This window comes from Ornithorhynchus anatinus, chromosome 4 (genome assembly GCF_004115215.2).
Source record: "Ornithorhynchus anatinus isolate Pmale09 chromosome 4, mOrnAna1.pri.v4, whole genome shotgun sequence".
Taxonomy (NCBI): Eukaryota; Metazoa; Chordata; class Mammalia; order Monotremata; family Ornithorhynchidae; genus Ornithorhynchus; species Ornithorhynchus anatinus.
Genome location: NC_041731.1, coordinates 71,943,257 through 71,960,683, shown reverse-complemented (window position 1 = coordinate 71,960,683; position 17,427 = coordinate 71,943,257). Strand labels below are relative to the sequence as shown.

The window sequence follows — 17,427 nt, the reverse complement described above, 5'->3', positions numbered from 1 at the left end:
CTGGAAGCCACTTCATGGTAGACAGCATAAGGGAGATTAGCAGAGCCATCACTGCTCCTTTCAGGAGGGAATGTTTATAAAGCCCAAAAGCTTCTGAAACAACCCAGGGTTGAATGCATCAGTGGGGATGGTTGATATGCTTTCACTTTTGAAGTAAGAGGTAAGCAGCTGCAATCAGCTTCTTGTTATAACTCAGTGTGGGGACCAGCAGAAAAGACAGAGACTAGTAAAGGGAGGTAAAACACGGCAATAGAAATGCCTCTGCTTTTCCTTTATCTTTCTAAATCCAGTGATTTAACTTCTAGTTAAATATTTCTATTGTAAAAGTCTCTCAATAGCTAGACACATACCTATATATGTCTATAAATAAGTACATATACCATAAATTTAAATATAGTATCCATATTTATGTATATATCTATTCATATACCAGCATAAAAAGTTAATCGTTGTAATAATCTCTATAGCATAGCATAACTAAGAGACTGGTTAATAATAATATTCAATCTTCTACACAAACTCACAAAGAAAAGTAACTAGATTACACAATCTTCACTTTAAAACCATACATTCTCTTTTTGCCCATTTGAGGACTGGGACAGTATATTTGATTTCTATGGTATTTTTCCAAATGTACAGTATAGAGCTTACAGTTGAAACTCAATAATTACTAATGATTGATTTTTTTTTGGAAAATGAAAAGTTCATTACTTGAAATCCCAGCAGTCTTTTAGAAACCTGCCTACTTTAGAATGGGCAGTAGAATGGGCAATAGAATGAATTATAAATTTAGTAGAAAGAATGTTTTCATTTTTACACAGTGAAAATTTGGGGACTGGAAACTTTATGGACTAGTAAAATGCAAAATATTTTACAATGTCATTCAATGATTTAAGCAAATAAAGTACACGAATTTGAGACCATGACATGATCCTGTGTCAGCATGTTCTACCATTTACATCTGAACATTTGCATGTAAGCTCATTGTATGCAGGGAATATGGGCAGGCAATTGTTGTGCTCAATAAATATGATTTATTTGCTAATTGATTTAGGAGAGGAGCACTTCCTTTCTGTCATTTGAGTTGTTCCATCTGCAGACATAGATATTTCCAACATCTTGTTTTTAAATGTCAAAAACTTATTGAAACAATTGAAAGATTTTTCTCCTTAATGAGTAATTCTTGTTCTGTTCCAAAGGTATATCATCACTGAGACATTTGATACACCTATAGATTCATCAATTAGAAAAGCACAGTACTAGTGATCTGCACAAAATAGTCACCCCATGTCTCATTTACTTTTCTCCTCATAGAGTTACCTGAATACAATATTAATTTAATCACAAAGCTTCCAATATGGAGTCAGTATTTTTTCAACTATTACTGCAGAACCTTGGATAATGAGCTATTCCAGCAGTGTGTGATTTTACCACTTTAGCGATTATTAGTACTACTAGTTCAGTGGAAGTTTCAAAACCTGTTTCAGGAAAATTCTGAAACTTGTTAAATATGTTTATGGCCTTTATTGAGATTTAAATGTACTGGCTGAAAACAGTTGAAAGGCTCCTTCTTCAATGAACTGTGATTAGAAAAAAAAGTCTTGCTATAGGGTTGAAGATTGGACATTGTTCGATCATGTTGGTTTGCAATGAATCACAATAAGTTGAAATGATTTATAATACTATTATAAGGAATTATGTTTGCTGCTATCCCTCATTCATAGTGCAGGGATAACAACAGCATGGTCAAAGAGAAAGAGCATAAGCCTGGGATAAAGCATGAGCCTGTGAGTCAGAAGCTCTGTTACGTCTGCTATGTGACCTTGGACAAGTCACTTTAATCTCTGTGCCTCAATTACTTCTTTGTAAAATGGGGATTAAGACTGTGAGCCCTAAGTGGGACAGGAACAGTGTCCAACCTGATTATCTTGTTTCTACCCCAGTAATTTAATACGGTATCTGGAATGTAGTGAGTGCTTAACAAATACCATAAAAAACCAAAAGCTCGAATGTCATTAAGTCGGTCTAAAAATCAAACAAGACATGCTTTCCCCAGAATGTGGCAGGGGCCACATTAAGTAAGGGTTTAAAAATACCACAATTATAATAGTATTATCACTATCAAAATAAAGCAGGACAGTGTTATAGATCCAATCTTATTTAACCTATTTCACACTTCAGGATACAATGAAGACCTTGAAGGACAAGCTCCCTGAGAGCAAGGGCTGTCCTTTCTATCTCCTTTGTTTGCTACCAAGTTCCTGGCACAGTGCTCTGCACAGTTTACAATGCTTAATGCATACTGATGACTCTGATGATGATAGAAGGATTATTGAGAGTTAAAGGAAGATAAGGATGGTGTTGGAATCTGCTTCCGATGTGCTAGGAAATTCTTCTCAATCAACAAACTGCAACAATGTCCCTCCTGTGTGCAGAGCACCTAGGTTATTCTGCTTCAAATGCTTCTGATAATGAAGCTTTCTGACAAAGCAAGCTGGATGAACATTTCCAGCTATCAGGTATACCTTGCCCTGTCTGGTTAACAAATAGCAGGTAAGACCTGTCCCCACCTGACACATCTTTGGTTCCACCCCCTTCAGGATTGTAGAAAGATCACAGGTGTGGGAGTCAGAGGAGGTGCATTGTAATTCCAGCTTTTCCAGTTGCCTGCTGTGTGACCTTGGGTAAGTCACTTAACTTCTCTGTGTCTCAGTTACCTCATCTGTAAAATGGGGACTCAATACTTCTTCTCCCTCCTGCTTAAACTGGGAGCCCATCATGGAACAGAGACTGTGTCCAATTTGATTATTTTGTATTTAAACCAGTGCTTACTATAGTGCTGTACGCAATAAGCTCTTTGTGGGTAGGAATGTATCTACCAACTCTGCTGTATTGTACTTTCCCAAGCACAATACAAAACACAATACAAAAATCTCTGCACAAAACACTCAATGAATTCCATTGATTCATTGATTGGCACATACAGCAGGTGCTCACCAGATACTATTATCATTAGTATTATTTATTATTATTATTATCATTATTATCATTATCATTATTACCCTCTCTAATTTCTTGAAAGTTTAAGGTGACACAGATTCTTACCATTTTTTTCCTCTGAAATATTTCCCCGCTTTGTCTTCAAATATCCATCAATCTGTTCTAGGCATTCCACTATTCTAGCTATACTATTATAGAAGCAGGTCTCCCCTGTTCCAATCTCTTCCCTCCTCAGTCCTTACTCCACTAGCCTGTCTAGAACACTTTTCTAAAAATTCATTCTTCACATCGTACACAAAATCCTAACCATCTGCTTTAAAACACTAAATCATCTTAACTTTGCCTACCTTAACTTGCTGCTTTGATGCTACAACCCAGCCTGCACACTTTACTCCTTTAATGCCATCCTACTCACTGTACCTCAGTATCATCTATCTCACCACTGTCCTCTCACCCATGTCCTGCCTCTCATTCATTCATTCAATAGTATTTATTGAGTGCTTGCTATGTGTAGAGTGCTGTACTAAGTGCTTGGAATGTACAATTTGGCAAAAGATAGAGACAATCCCTGCCCAATGATGGGCTCACAGTCTAAATGGGGGAAGCAGAGAGCAAAGCACAACAGAAAATAACAAAACAAGACAACTGCCCTCTCTCTTTGTATCCAACAAATGATCACTGTCCCAACCTTCAAAAGGTTTAAAAAGATTTAAAGCACATCTCCTCTACAAGGACTTCCACTCATTAGTTCATTCATTCATTCATTCATTCATTCATTCAACTAATTCAATCGTATTTATTGAGAGCATACTGTGTGCACAGCACTGAACTAAATGCTTGGGAGAGTACAGTCCAATAATAAACAGACACATTTCCTGCCCACAATGAGCTTACAGTCTAGAAGGGGAGAAACAGACATAAATACAAATAAATTAATTAAAGATATATCCCTAAGTGCTGTGGGGCTGGGAGGGGGGAAGAGCAAAGGGAGCAAGTCAGGGTGAAGCAGAAGGGGGTGGGTGAAGAGGAAAGGGCTTAGTCAGGGAAGGCCTCCTGGAGGTGATCTGCATTCAATAAGACCCTGAAGCAGGGGAGAGTAATTATCTGTCAGATATGAGGAGGGTATTCCAGTCCAGAGACAGGATTGGGCAAGGGATCAGCAGCAAGATAAACAAGATCAAAGCAGAGTGAGAAGGTTAGCATTAGAAGAGTGAAGTGTGTGGGCTGAGTTGTTGTAGGAGAGTAGAGAGGTGATTCTATATTTCCTCGTCTCCCACACCCTCTGTGTCTTCCTTGCACTTGGATTTGCACCATTTATTCGGCTGCATAGAATTTGGGTTCATATCTACAGTTTATTTATTTATATTAATGTCTGTTTCCCTCTGTAGACTGTAAACTCACTGTCAGGAGGAAACATGTCTACCACCTCTCTTAAAGTGTACTCTCTCAAGCGCTTAGTACACAAAGTGGCTTAGTGGAAAGAGCACAGGCTTTCAAGGCAGAGGTCATGGGTTCTAATCCCGGCTCCCTCACTTGGCTGCTGTGTGACTTTGGGCAAGTCACTTAACTTCTCTGTGCCTCATATACCTCATTTGGAAAATGGGAATTGAGACTTTGAGCCCCACCTGAGACTACCTGACTACCTTGTATCTAGCTCAGCGCTTAGAACAGTGCTGGCATATAGTAATCACATAACAAATATCATTATTATTATTACTCTCTACAGAGTAAGCATTCAATAAACAAGATTGATTCATTAGAAAAGATGAGAGAAGTCTTTCCATCTTCTTGAAAAAAAGTATAACACAGTATTAACACAGCCTTACTCCTTTGAGCTATCAAAGGTTAGCTAGGATGTACAATTTGAAGAATTGACACCCACCCACTACTACAACAGATGAAATACCAAAATCATATTAGAGCAATTAAAAGAAGACAATGTGCCTTTCTATTTTACCATGACTGTCATCAGATTTTCCAATGACTAACAATTTTGAGCATCTACAAATTGTGAGGTACAATTGTTACTCCTATTCTCGCAGTTCACCTTTATTCGCCCTAAAGCAAAGGGAATTCCAGTGTGAAACTTCAAACTGCAATGATTGAAAAAATAAGCTTCATGCTGAGATTAACTAGTATCAGAGAAGCAGCATGTCCTAGTGGAAAGAGCATGGCCCTGGGAGTGAAAGGATCTGGGTTCTAATTCTGGCTCTGACAATTACTTGCTGTGTGACCTAGAGCAAATCACTCAACCTCTCTGTGCTTAGTTCCCTCAACTGTAAAATGGAGATTAAATACCTGTTCTCCCTCCTACTTGGATGTGAGCCCCATTCAGGGACTTTGTTCAATTTAATTAACTTGATTCTAACCCAGCACTTACAAAAGTATTTTTCACATAGTAAGTGCTTAGTACATCCCATTTTATAAAAGTTAATTTTTAATGAATGTATGGAGGAAGAAAGTGAGGATATAACTGCAGACAGACTAAGAAGTGCTTGTACATACTGGAACACTTCCATACATATCTAGGTAATAATAATAATAATGGTATTTGCTAAGCTCTTACTATGTCTTACTGTACTAAGACCTGGGGTGGAAACAGACAAATCCGTTTGGACACAGTCTCTGTCCCACATGGGGTTTGCAGCCTCAATCCCCATTTTACAGATGAGGTAAACACAAAGTAATTAATGTATAGGAGAGGAAAAATGGATAATAATAATAATGTTGGTATTTGTTAAGGGCATAGCACTGTTTTAAGCACTTGGGGTGATACAAGGTGATCAGGTTGTCCCATGTGGGGCTCACAGTCTTCATACCCATTTTACAGATGAGGTAACTGAGGCTCAGAGAAGGGAGGTGACTTGCCCAAGGTCACACAGCCAACACCTGGTGGAACTACGATTAGAACTCATGACCTTCTGACTCCCAGGCCCATTCTCTGTCCACTACACCATGCTGCTTCTTAAATCTAATTATGGTACTTGTTTAGCTCTTACTATGTGTAAAGTATTGTTCTAAGCACTGAAGTATATTCAAGTTAGTCAGGTTGGACATAGTCTCTGTCCCACATGAGGCTCACACTGCTTATATCCATTTTTCTGATGATGTAACTGAGGCCCAGAGAAGTGAATTGCCCAAGGTCACACAGCAGACATGTGGCAGAGTCAGGATTTGAACCCATAACCTTATGACTCCTAGGCCCATGCTCTATCCACTAAGCCACGCTACTTCACCAAAGCACCACCTACCACCAACACAACCTACCACTTAGAACTTACTCATTTACATATTAAAGAAGCAGCATGGCTCAGTAACAGCATGGCACATTCATTCAATAGTATTTATTCAATAGTATTTATTGAGTGCTTACTATGTGCAGAGCACTGTACTAAGCACTTGGAATGAACAAGGTGGCAACAGATAGAGACAGTCCCTGCCATTTGACGGCCTTACGTAGTAATAATAATAATAATAATGTTGGTATTTGTTAAGCGCTTACTATGTGCAGAGCACTGTTCTAAGCGCTGGGGGAGATACGGGGTCATCAGGTTGTCCCACGTGAGGCTCACAGTTAATTCCCATTTTACAGATGAGGTAACTGAGGCCCAGAGAAGTGAAGTGACTCGCCCACAGTCACACAGCTGACAAGTGGCAGAGCCGGGAGTCGAACTCATGACCTCTGACTCCGAAGCCCAGGCTCTTTCCACTGAGCCACACTTAACAGATACCAACATTATTATTATTATTATTATTATCCATTTTTCCTCTCCTATACATGAATTACTGTGTATTTATCTCCTCTAAACAGCACATTCCTTGTGGGTAGACTTAAACTCTTGTACTCTTCCAGGTCCTAGAATAGTGTTTAGAACACAATAGACACTCAAAAAATACTACTGATTAATTAGTGAAGAGTACATCTTTAGATTGTCATAAAATGTTACATATTCTGCCATTTGACCAACCATGATGAAATACTGACATTCAGTTCACATTTAGAGAAGTTGCATTCTATCTCCTATGCTTTCTCACTTGCACCTTCAATGACAAAGGTTGAAGGAGACAAGGGTCATATATATGCACCACAGCTGGTGAGAATAAAATCTAGGACCCTCTCCATCTCTGACCACTACAAGATTGCTAGCTTCACTTTTAATAATAACAATAATAATGGTATTTGTTAAGTGCTTACTATGTGCCAAGCACTGTTCTAAGTGCTATGGTAAACACCTCATCTCTCCCAGTCACCTTGTTTCAGCCAGGATGCTTGAGCAGTTCGGGGGTGGGAGGTGGGGTGGGGTGGGGGGGCGTCAACATGTGGAAATTCCTTTCCTTCTGGAACTGAGGCAAGCAGTTCAGCAGTTGATTTCCAGGACACATAATATTCACCCTCAGCCCAAGCAGTCTGGAAGGGTCCTCTTTAGTACTACTGGGATCTGGCTAATTGCTCTGAGTGGATCCAGCTCCATTTCTGGCCCTAGCTCCAACTCACTATTAGTGGACTTCTGGTAGCTATTAGCCCTCCTCTTGCTCCCCTAGCACCCTTCAACCCCTTAGCCTCTCCCTCTAAATGTGACAGAGCCCTATCCAAAATGCTAAAGCTCTCTGCACACAAGTCCCAGGGCTGAGCCCTGACATTGTGCACAAATTAAGCACCACTGTCTAGGTTTTTTTCCCCATCTCCAATTCCTGCAGGGGGTGTCCCTGTTAATAATAACTGTGGTATTTGTCAAGCGCTTACTTTGTGCCAGGCACTGTACTAAGCAATGGGGTGGATACAAGCAAATCGGGTCGGACATAGTCCCTGTCCCACATGGGCCTCACAGTTTCAATCCTCATTTTACAGATGAGGAAACTGAAGCACAGAAAAATGAAGTAACTTGCTCAAGGGCACTCAGCAGACATGTGGCAGAGCCGGTATTAGAACCCATGACCATCTGACTCCCAGGCCCTTGTTCTATCCCCTACGCCATGATGCTCCTCTGTTAGCTTGCTGCCAGTGATCAGGTAGCACAGGAGCACATTACCATACCAAAGATGGCTGGTAGTTTGCTTCTGCTCATAATGCTATATTTATGACATCTGATTAAGGAGCCATATACTTAGGATCAGCAGCTTTAATTTTGGAATCCATTCTTTTTTATCGATGCTGAGAATGTGGGAGCTGGGAAACAGGACAGATCCTCTCTTCCCACTCAGGCCCCATAAGGCAATGCTCTCCCATTAGCTGTCATAGCTGTATTCCACAGCTTGGATGCTGCTGAGATACTTTTTATCCACCTCCTATAAGTTATTCATGAAGGTGGTGACAGGTCTACTAGATTGCCAGTTCTTTGAGGGCAGGGATTAGGTCTCCTACATATTATTTCTAAATACTTTGTATCAGGCTCTGCACATAATAGGTGCTCAATAAATACTACTGAATGATAGTAAATGAACAAAAAAAGCACCTGCCTGATGCACAAAAGAATAAGTTAATGCTGTGGTAATTTTCTTACTCTGTGCCAGTTCCTTGGATAACCCATGGGCTAGATACAGGACAATCTGAAGAAGGACTCTGGAAGAATTGTATATGAAGAACAATATATGTCCTATTTTATCAATGCATTCAGAAGGTTTACCTTGTTTGTGTGAAGTACATTGTGGAAGTACTTCATGTTGAATAAAGATCTAAAATAATGCATATAAACAGTACTTGAAAAATATGTTGCTGCCTGAATTGAGAGTTAAATATACCTCATTACAGTCATAGATTTGACTCTGACCTTCCACTGGAAACATTTGGGAAAATACTGTTCCTTTAATAAGCCTTATTTAAAGTACGTCTTCAAGCAGAAATATTTTAACTACAGGGATTAGTCCTTCTGCTAAGGAGATTATCAATCTATCTAGATGACTAGATAGATGGATTACATATATATATATTTCTCTATATATCTACATATCTCCCTCTCTCAGGGTTGCACCTGGAGCGTTTCCAGTACTCTACCAGTCTCAGCTGTGGGAGGGAGAGTCAAACAGAGGCCTACCCATTCCATTCCTAGCTTGGGCAGTGGCTAGCGAGTGGAAAGCCATCTGCTACAAATCAAAATTCACCCATGCTGGGCAGCAGCGGCACGGGAGAGAGTCGATGATGGAGACTCAAGTTTACTGCATGGAATGAGGCAGTGGTAAACCACTTCTGCATTTTTACCAAGAAAACTCTATGTGTACACTACCAGAATGATTGCAAGTGGAGGTGGGACATTCTGGAAGAGATGTGTCTATTACTATGGGTCGGAGATGACTCGACAACATGAAACAAAACATCTTTCTCTCTCTCTCTCCGGGTTATTTAGTCTTAAAGCAAGAGAAAACCACAGTTTCAATAATTAGGAATAACTGTCATAAAAAGTGAATCAGGGCATTGCTAATGTGAAATCAATTAGGCTTAAGACTCCTTGAATCTTAGAGAAGGAGCAAGTTAATACTGTTATTGCCCTGTGGCTGTGATTATGATCATGTTTTATATGTAGCTTTGCTTGATTAAGCTGTCATTTATAGCACACACCATTGCTACTGATCTGCCCTAAGAGATGAAAAGGAGTAATAGAAAAGACCACTGCCATGCCTTTAACAAAATTCATTTCATTTAAGACTATTTGTTTCTATATCTCAATGCTGCAAGATATTGTTTCCTTCATTTTTTTTTAAATTTGACCTTTTAAAAGACTCTATTCTCCTACCATCCCTACATAGCTGCTCAGGGATTCTCTACCAGCTCACCGGGACCAATGCATATGAGGAAACTTACCAATCTGAATCTCACTGAAAAGCTTAGATTCTGAATTCCATTGTCCTTTGGGATTAAAATAATATTGAGTGAGAAGACACCTAATTTGATGTATGACTGGTAATCTTTAGCAACATAGAGTGCTTACTACTTTTAGCATTTGATCCTCACAGAGGCTGGCTACTTCTGTACAGGTTAAATGACCCAAACATATCATCATAATCACAGAGGCAAAAGTGCTCTATGGAAAGGTCCATTGTTTAAAAGGGAAAATCTAGAGAGCTGTGGTAAAGACTGTTTTGCCCTCTAAATTCAAGAAACTTGCACTCTGTGGTATGGAGAGAAAAGCTAAAAATGTTACAGTAGACATTCATTGGTCATTTGGAATAAGAGGATTCGTAGGCTATCACTTTTCTGTTGTATATTTCCAAGCCATATAACTGACACAATAAGATTAGATTTCTCAATCCTAAATTAATTTTTAGAAAGGTTGATCTGAACCTCAAGCTCATGGCTAATTAGAAGTCCCAGAATGATCAGTGACATAAATCATCACAATCCCTAACTTGTGGCCGTGGATAAATGGCTAATGTGATAGATTTCAATTCTACTGAAAGTCCCTTATTGACTCCTGTGCCCATTTCCTGCTCCAACTATTTCATACTCAATACCCTGCATCCTTTCTCTCTAGTCCCTAAGGACTTCTCCATGTACTTCATCAATACAGTATAAATTGTCTGCTGTTCAACCCAACCCTCCTCCTGATCTTTTTTAGCTCTCCCATCTTTTCTAGCAGAATCTCAAGAGGAGGTATCCCACCACCTATACAAACATACCCCTTCCCCTGTGCCTCTGACCCCATCCATTAGCACCTATGAAAATACTTGCCCTTTCCCGTTTATCCTCCTTGAACCTGATCTTCAACTATTTACATTCCTAAATGTAACCTGGAATTTACATTTAGGATACTTTCCTATCGTAAAAAAACCCCTCCCTTGACCCCATTAGTTGCCACCACATCTCCCTCCTACTCTTACTCTCCCAACTCCTTGAGCAAAGTGTCTACCCTGGCTGCCTCTACCTCCTCTCCAACTCCTTCCTTGATCCCCTTCAATCTGGCTTTACCACTGTTATGCCATGGATACCGCTCTCTCTAAAGTTACCAAATCTAATGGCCTCTATTTTATTTTAATCCTCCTCAACCTCTTAGCTTCCTTTGACACTTTGATCCACCCTCATTTACTGGAAACTCTATATAACCTTGTCTTCACTGACACTGTCCTCTCCTAGATCTTCTATCTCTCTGAATGTTCCTTCTCTATCTCTTACACAGGCTCCACTGCTTTCCACCTATTAAAGTGTGGGAGTTCCTAAAGGCCCAGTTCTGGGTTCCTTTCTATTCTCTGTATACACCCATTCCCTCAGAGAAATCATTCACTCCCAGGGCTTCATCTATCATCTTTCATCATCTTTGATTCTCACATCTCCAGAAGATCTCTAGAGAAGCAGCGTGGCGCAGTGGAAAGAGCATGGGCTTTGGAGTCAGGGATCATGAGTTCGAATCCCAGCTCTGCCACTTGTCAGCTGTGTGACTGTGGGCAAGTCACTTAACTTCTCTGTGCCTCAGTTCCCTCATCTGTAAAATGGGGATTAACTGTGAGCCCCACGTGGGACAACCTGATTCCCCTGTGTTTACCCCAGTGCTTAGAACAGTGCTCTGCACATAGTAAGCACTTAACAAATACCAACATTATTATTATTATTATTATCTCCAGCTCTGACCACTTTTATTTTCTGCAGCGTCACATCTCCTCCAGGCTTCAGGACATCTCTACTTGGATGCCCCACCAACACCTCAAACTTAAGTCCAAAACAGAAATCCTTATTTCCCCACCCAAATCCTGTCCTCCCCTTGACTTTCCCATCGTTGTAGATAAGTTCACTGTCCTCCTCACAACCCTGTAACACTGGCATTATCCTCTACTCATCTCTCTCATTCAAACCACATATTCAAATTCAGTGTGTTACCAAATCCTACTGGTGCTACTTTCACAACATCTCTAGAATCTGCCCTTTCCTCTCCAACTAAACTACTACCATGTTGATCCATGTACTTATCTGAACTGAAAGCTCATTGTGGGCTGGGAATGTATCTACCAACTCTGTTATATTATTACACTGTAATCTCCCAATTGCATAGTACAGTGCTCTGCACATAGCAATCACTCAATAAATACGATCGATCAATTACTGTATCCCATTTGACTATCGCATCTGCCTCCTCACTGACCTCTATCACCCCTGATTCTCCCCACTCCAGATCTTACTTCACTTTGCTGCTTGGATCATTTTTCTAAAAAGCAGTCAGCTGCAGCTGCTCATTCCTCAAGAACCTTCAGTGGTTACCCATCCACCTCCACATCCAAAAGAAACTCCTTACCATCGACTTTAAAGCACTCAATCATTTCACCCCATCCTATGTCATCTCATTGATCTGCAGCACAACCCACACACTCTGCTCTTCTAGGGCCAGTTAGATATTTTCCCCACCACATACCCCATAACACTTATGTACATATCCTTAATTTATGTATTTAAAATGAAATTAATTTAAATGAATATCTGTTTGGCCTGGATCTCCGTACCTCCTCAAATCCCACAGACAATTACTCTCCCCTCTACTTCAAAGCCTTATTGAAGACACATCTCCTCTAAGAGGTCTTTCCTGATTAAGCCCTCCTTTCCTCTTCTCCCTGTCCCTTCTGTAACTCCCTGAGTTGCTCCCTTCATTCATTTCCTCTAAACCACACAGCATTTATGTATATATCTGTAATTTATTCATTCATATTAATGCTCATCTTCCCCTCTAGACAGTAAGCACATTATAGGCAGGGGATGTCTGTTGTTATATTGTACTCTCCCAAGTTCTTAGTACACTGCTCTGTGCACAGTAAGTGCTCAGTAAATAATCATTGATTTATTGATTGATTGTACTTCAATTTCATTTCTTCTGCAGGCAGACCTTTACCCACATCCTCCTTCTGGACTTGAACTCCTTCCCCCTTCAGTTCCACCTGACCACTACTCTTTCCATCTTCAAAGCCCTATTAAAATCATATCTCCTCCAAAAGGCCTTTCCCAACTAATTCCTCATTTACCCTATACAGTATTCCTTCTGCATCACCTTTGTACTTTGATCTGTTCCTTTAAAGCATCTGAGAGACAGCCCACCCCCGTTCCCACTATGAACATATACATAATTTATTTTAGTGTCTGTCTCCCTCTCTAGACTGTAATCTCCTTTTGGGCAGGTAACAAGCCTACCAACTCTATTGTTTTCTACTCTCCAAAGTACTTAGTACAGTGCTTCTTTCACAGTAAGTGCTCAATAAATACCATTGATTGGTTGATTGAAGGAATCCCCTCTGCCCTCCAACCTTCTTGAAGGTTCAAACTGTCTTTATTACGAGTTGGGTTTCCTCTTTCTCTCAAAATTATTTGGGGACTGGATTCAACTTCTGATTTATGGGTTAAAATCAGATCTGCAAGGAATCTAGAACCTGTCTGAACTCAACTCTGGAATAAAAAAAATCCAAAAATGAGTATTCCAGAGACATGGGAGTGAGGAATTAGAGCAGAGGGCTGCAGCTGCCCTGAAAGACAGGGCTTGGACTGTTGTGGAGCCTCCAGGTCTGCTGCCCCTTCACTGGAGCCCAGAACTGACTCAACAGTCTGATACTTCTGTATATACACCTCCCTTAGTATTTAAATACACATTGATTCCTGTGCTCTACTCTCCACATCACACTACAAGTTGTATTTTTCCTCTTTGCCCATTGGTATATGTAGAGACTTCTTGTCTCCCCTGTAAGATTTTAACTCCTTGAGGGAAAGAATCACAACTTCTTCTTTTATTAAACTCTCCCAAGCACTCAGTGGAATGTCCTGAAATAATTTGAATTTGATTCTCAATAAATACCTGAAATAGCAATCTTTACAAAGGGGGATGTGTTTTACTAGGTATTTTGGCTAGAATGTTCTTAGAAAATTCGGAAATATTCATCCAAAAATGAAAAACATTTTGATGCAGCACATGATTATGAGTTTGTACATGACATCATAACAATGATGGCATTTGTAAAACACTTACTATGTGCCAGACACGGTACTAAGCACTGGAGTGGTTACAAGCAAATCTAGTTGGACATAGTCCCCTGTCCCTTGTGGAGCTCACAGCCTCAATCCCCATTTTACAGATGACATAACTGAGCCCCCCAGAAGTGAAGTGATGTTCTCAAGTTGAAGCAGCAGCCAAGTGACAGAGCTGGGATTAGAGGCCATGACCTTCTGACTCCCAGGCCTGTGCTCTATCCACTATACCCTGCTTTCTTTCTTTTATTTGGCAATAAGGCAACCCCATCATCATAATAGAACCAGGTGTAAAACTGCTGCTGCTGCTGTGGCTGAGAGGCATCATGGCCTAGTTGAAAAATCACAGATCTGAGAGTCAGAGAACCTGGGTTCTAATTCTGACACTGCCACTTGCCTATGGTTTGACCTTAGGGAAGGCACTTCACTGATATTTGCCTCAGTTTCCTTAACTATAAAATGGGGATGAAATACCAAAAAAATGGTAGAGAAATTTCCTCTACCTTAGTCTGTGAGACCCATGTGGCTCAAGAACACCTTCTGACCTGATTATTCTGCATCTACACCAGTGCTTAGTAGAGACCTTTATACAAAGTACTTAACAAATACCACTGTTAATGTCATTATTATTATTCTCTTGCCAACATAAATGGTGGGGAAGACAGGGACTGATGGGAAGGAGGGTAAGGGCCAGACAGAGTAGCAATTTTCACAGCGGCTTTGCTGCTCCTGTTACTGACAGCAGTACCATCCTCTTTCCTGCTCTGGTCTGCTTGGAGCCTCCCTTTATTGGTCCCTTACATCAACCTTTAATGAGTCTCCTGTTGAAGATGAGTCATGATGTCAAATACCTGAAACAGGACATAGATTCAGAGGTGCTTCATCAGATCTCAGATGGTAAGTTAAGAACTCTCTCATCCTGTTGTATGCATAATGTATTACATATCTCCTTCCTATCTCCCCCTTATGCTTTGAGGCCTATTGAGGCAGGAACCGCACCTGACCTGATTCATTCATTCATTCATTCACTCGTATTTATTGAGTGCTTACGGTGTGCAGAGCACTGTACTAAGCACTTGGAAAGTATAATTTGGCAACAGATAGAAAAAATTCCTACCCAACAATGGACTCATGGTCTAGAAGGGGGTGACAAATAACACAACAAAACAAGTAGACAGGCATCACTGATGGTCTGCATGTATCTACCCCAGAACTTAGTAGCGTGCCAGACAAATAATGAGTGCTTTAAAAATGCCAGAAGTCTGGCCTACTGGATAGAGTATGGGCTTGGGAGTCAAAGGGACCTGGATCTTAATCCCAGGTTGGCTGTTGTTTGCTGTGTGATCTTGGCCAAGTCACTTAACTTCTCTGAGATTAAGTTCCCTCACCTGTAAAATGGGTTGAGACTGTGCATCCTATGTGGGACAGAGATTTTATCCAACCCAATTTTCTTGTATTTACCCCAGTGTTTAGAACAGTGCCTGGCACAAAGTAAGCACTTAACAAATACCACAATTACTATCATCATCATCTTCATTACCATCATAAGTGTGGTCAGCACAAAGGAGTTCTGCTCTGGCACAGGAGGAAAATAAGCTTCTTTGGGAAGAACATTTCCATGCCAAATCCAATGACTCCTGGGTTAGAAGATGATTTGTAATGTCAATTTGCTTTGAAGACAAATTTGGTACAATATAAAGGCAGGCATTCACTTTCCTACGTATCTGGTGGACTTTTCTAAAGGAGATAACTTGTCCTAAGCTACATGATATTTCATAAGTTCAGTTTTTAAATAATTTATCTAATATGTCATCAAGGGAGACAAATGAGTTTTTAAGGGTATCTTTTAAAATTTAAAAGATTTAAAATTTATAGGAACAAAGTTGCTTGTGAATGTTCATGAGCTGAATAGCATAATGATTAGTTGCCAGATTGAACAGCTAGCAGCACCTGCTCTTGGTAATCAGAAATATTATTACCATTTGTTATTGACTAAATCTGTTTCAAAAAATACCAACCACATATCTTCAAAGTAACCACATCTGGAATATCACTATGTAGATTACATCTTGGAAAATTTCAAAGTTATTGGGCGAGTTAGTTTCAGTGATTTTTTTCTATTTCAAATTAATATACTTTCTTCAGGCAGCATTCTGAAAAACTGATAAATAAGTTACTTTTGAAAAGCACTGTCAAATTAAATAAGAATATGAAAAAAAAGCTCTAGGCAGTATCGCTGAACACTGAGATTTCAGTTAAAGAAATTATTCAGGCAAAAAGCAGCACTGCTCATTAATATCACCTAGCTTATTTAAAAGGAAGACCAAAAGGCTCTGAAATTCAATGGATACAATTCCTCAAATGCATCCATCTGGAAAAACTGTAATATTCATGCTAATAGAATTCTGTTATTCAGAAAGACACTATATGATGGAAGAGAAAAGTAACTCTCTTAGACAACTGTGTTGATAACTTAAAAAGGACAACAGAAGTTGAATCAAAACTTAAAATTAATTAAGCCTTTCTACTTTAACAAGGTCAAATTCGAGCTTCATAATGGTAAATTTAATTGTGTACTTTATTCCGGATGCTGTGTTTAAGCACCTTTACAACTAGGCAAATTCAGTTATACTAAATCATTTCTCATCAAATCCTTCTTGGTGTCAAAGTGTGCAGTAAGGTTCTTTTAAAGAATACACAGTTCATCATTATTTAGAAATGTGGCCAATAGTATAACCTGTCTGCTTTTAGATTACTGGTCTGAATTCTATTAAAAAGGATTAGTTACTAATTCCTGCTCCATTAGTAGGAGTCAGATTAATTCAGTAGTCTGTGAATTTATTTTCAGTATGATGTCTGATGTGTCTAAACAAATATAAACAGTAAGGCCTAGTGAAAAAAGTAGGTACCTGCACTCAGGAGACCTGGGTTTTAATTTTGGTTCCACCATTTTCTTGCTGCGGGACCACAGACAGGTCATTTAATTTCTTTGTCTCTCACTTTACTCCCTCTGCCTTAGACTTTGAGCCAAATGTAGGATAGGGATTTGGTTAGAAACAATTGTATTGTAACTAAGAGAAGCAGCGTGGCTTAGTGGAAAGAGCACAGGCTTGGGAGTCCGAGGTCATGGATTCTAATCCTGCCTCTGCCACTTCTCAGCTGTATGACTTTGGCCAGTCACTTAACTTCTCTGTGCTTCATAGAACTTACCTCATCTGTAAAATGGGGTTGAAGCCTTTGAGCCCCATGTGGGATAACCTGATTACATTGTATCTACTGTAGCTTTTAGAACAGTGGTTGGCGCATAGTAAGTGGATAACAAATACCATCATTATTATTATCACTCCAGCACTTAGTACAGTCCTTAGCACAAAGTGCTTAACAAATATAATTTTTATTATTTACATTATCATCATCATTGATAGCTTGGATTCCACTGGATATGAAAAAAATAAATGATGTTGTATATCAAAGGTCAAGAACTGTTCACCTGGTTCTGTCCC

At 39.8% G+C, this 17,427-nt stretch overlaps 1 non-coding gene across 1 annotated transcript; it reads left to right on the top strand.

Annotated features, from left to right (window-relative positions):
• Nucleotides 1-8,951: 8,951 nt before the first annotated feature.
• On the top strand, nt 8,952-9,089 carry LOC114811783. Its single transcript, XR_003759479.1, has one exon. It is a non-coding gene; the product is annotated as a small nucleolar RNA SNORA7 (small nucleolar RNA).
• The last annotated feature ends 8,338 nt before the right edge of the window (nt 9,090-17,427 follow it).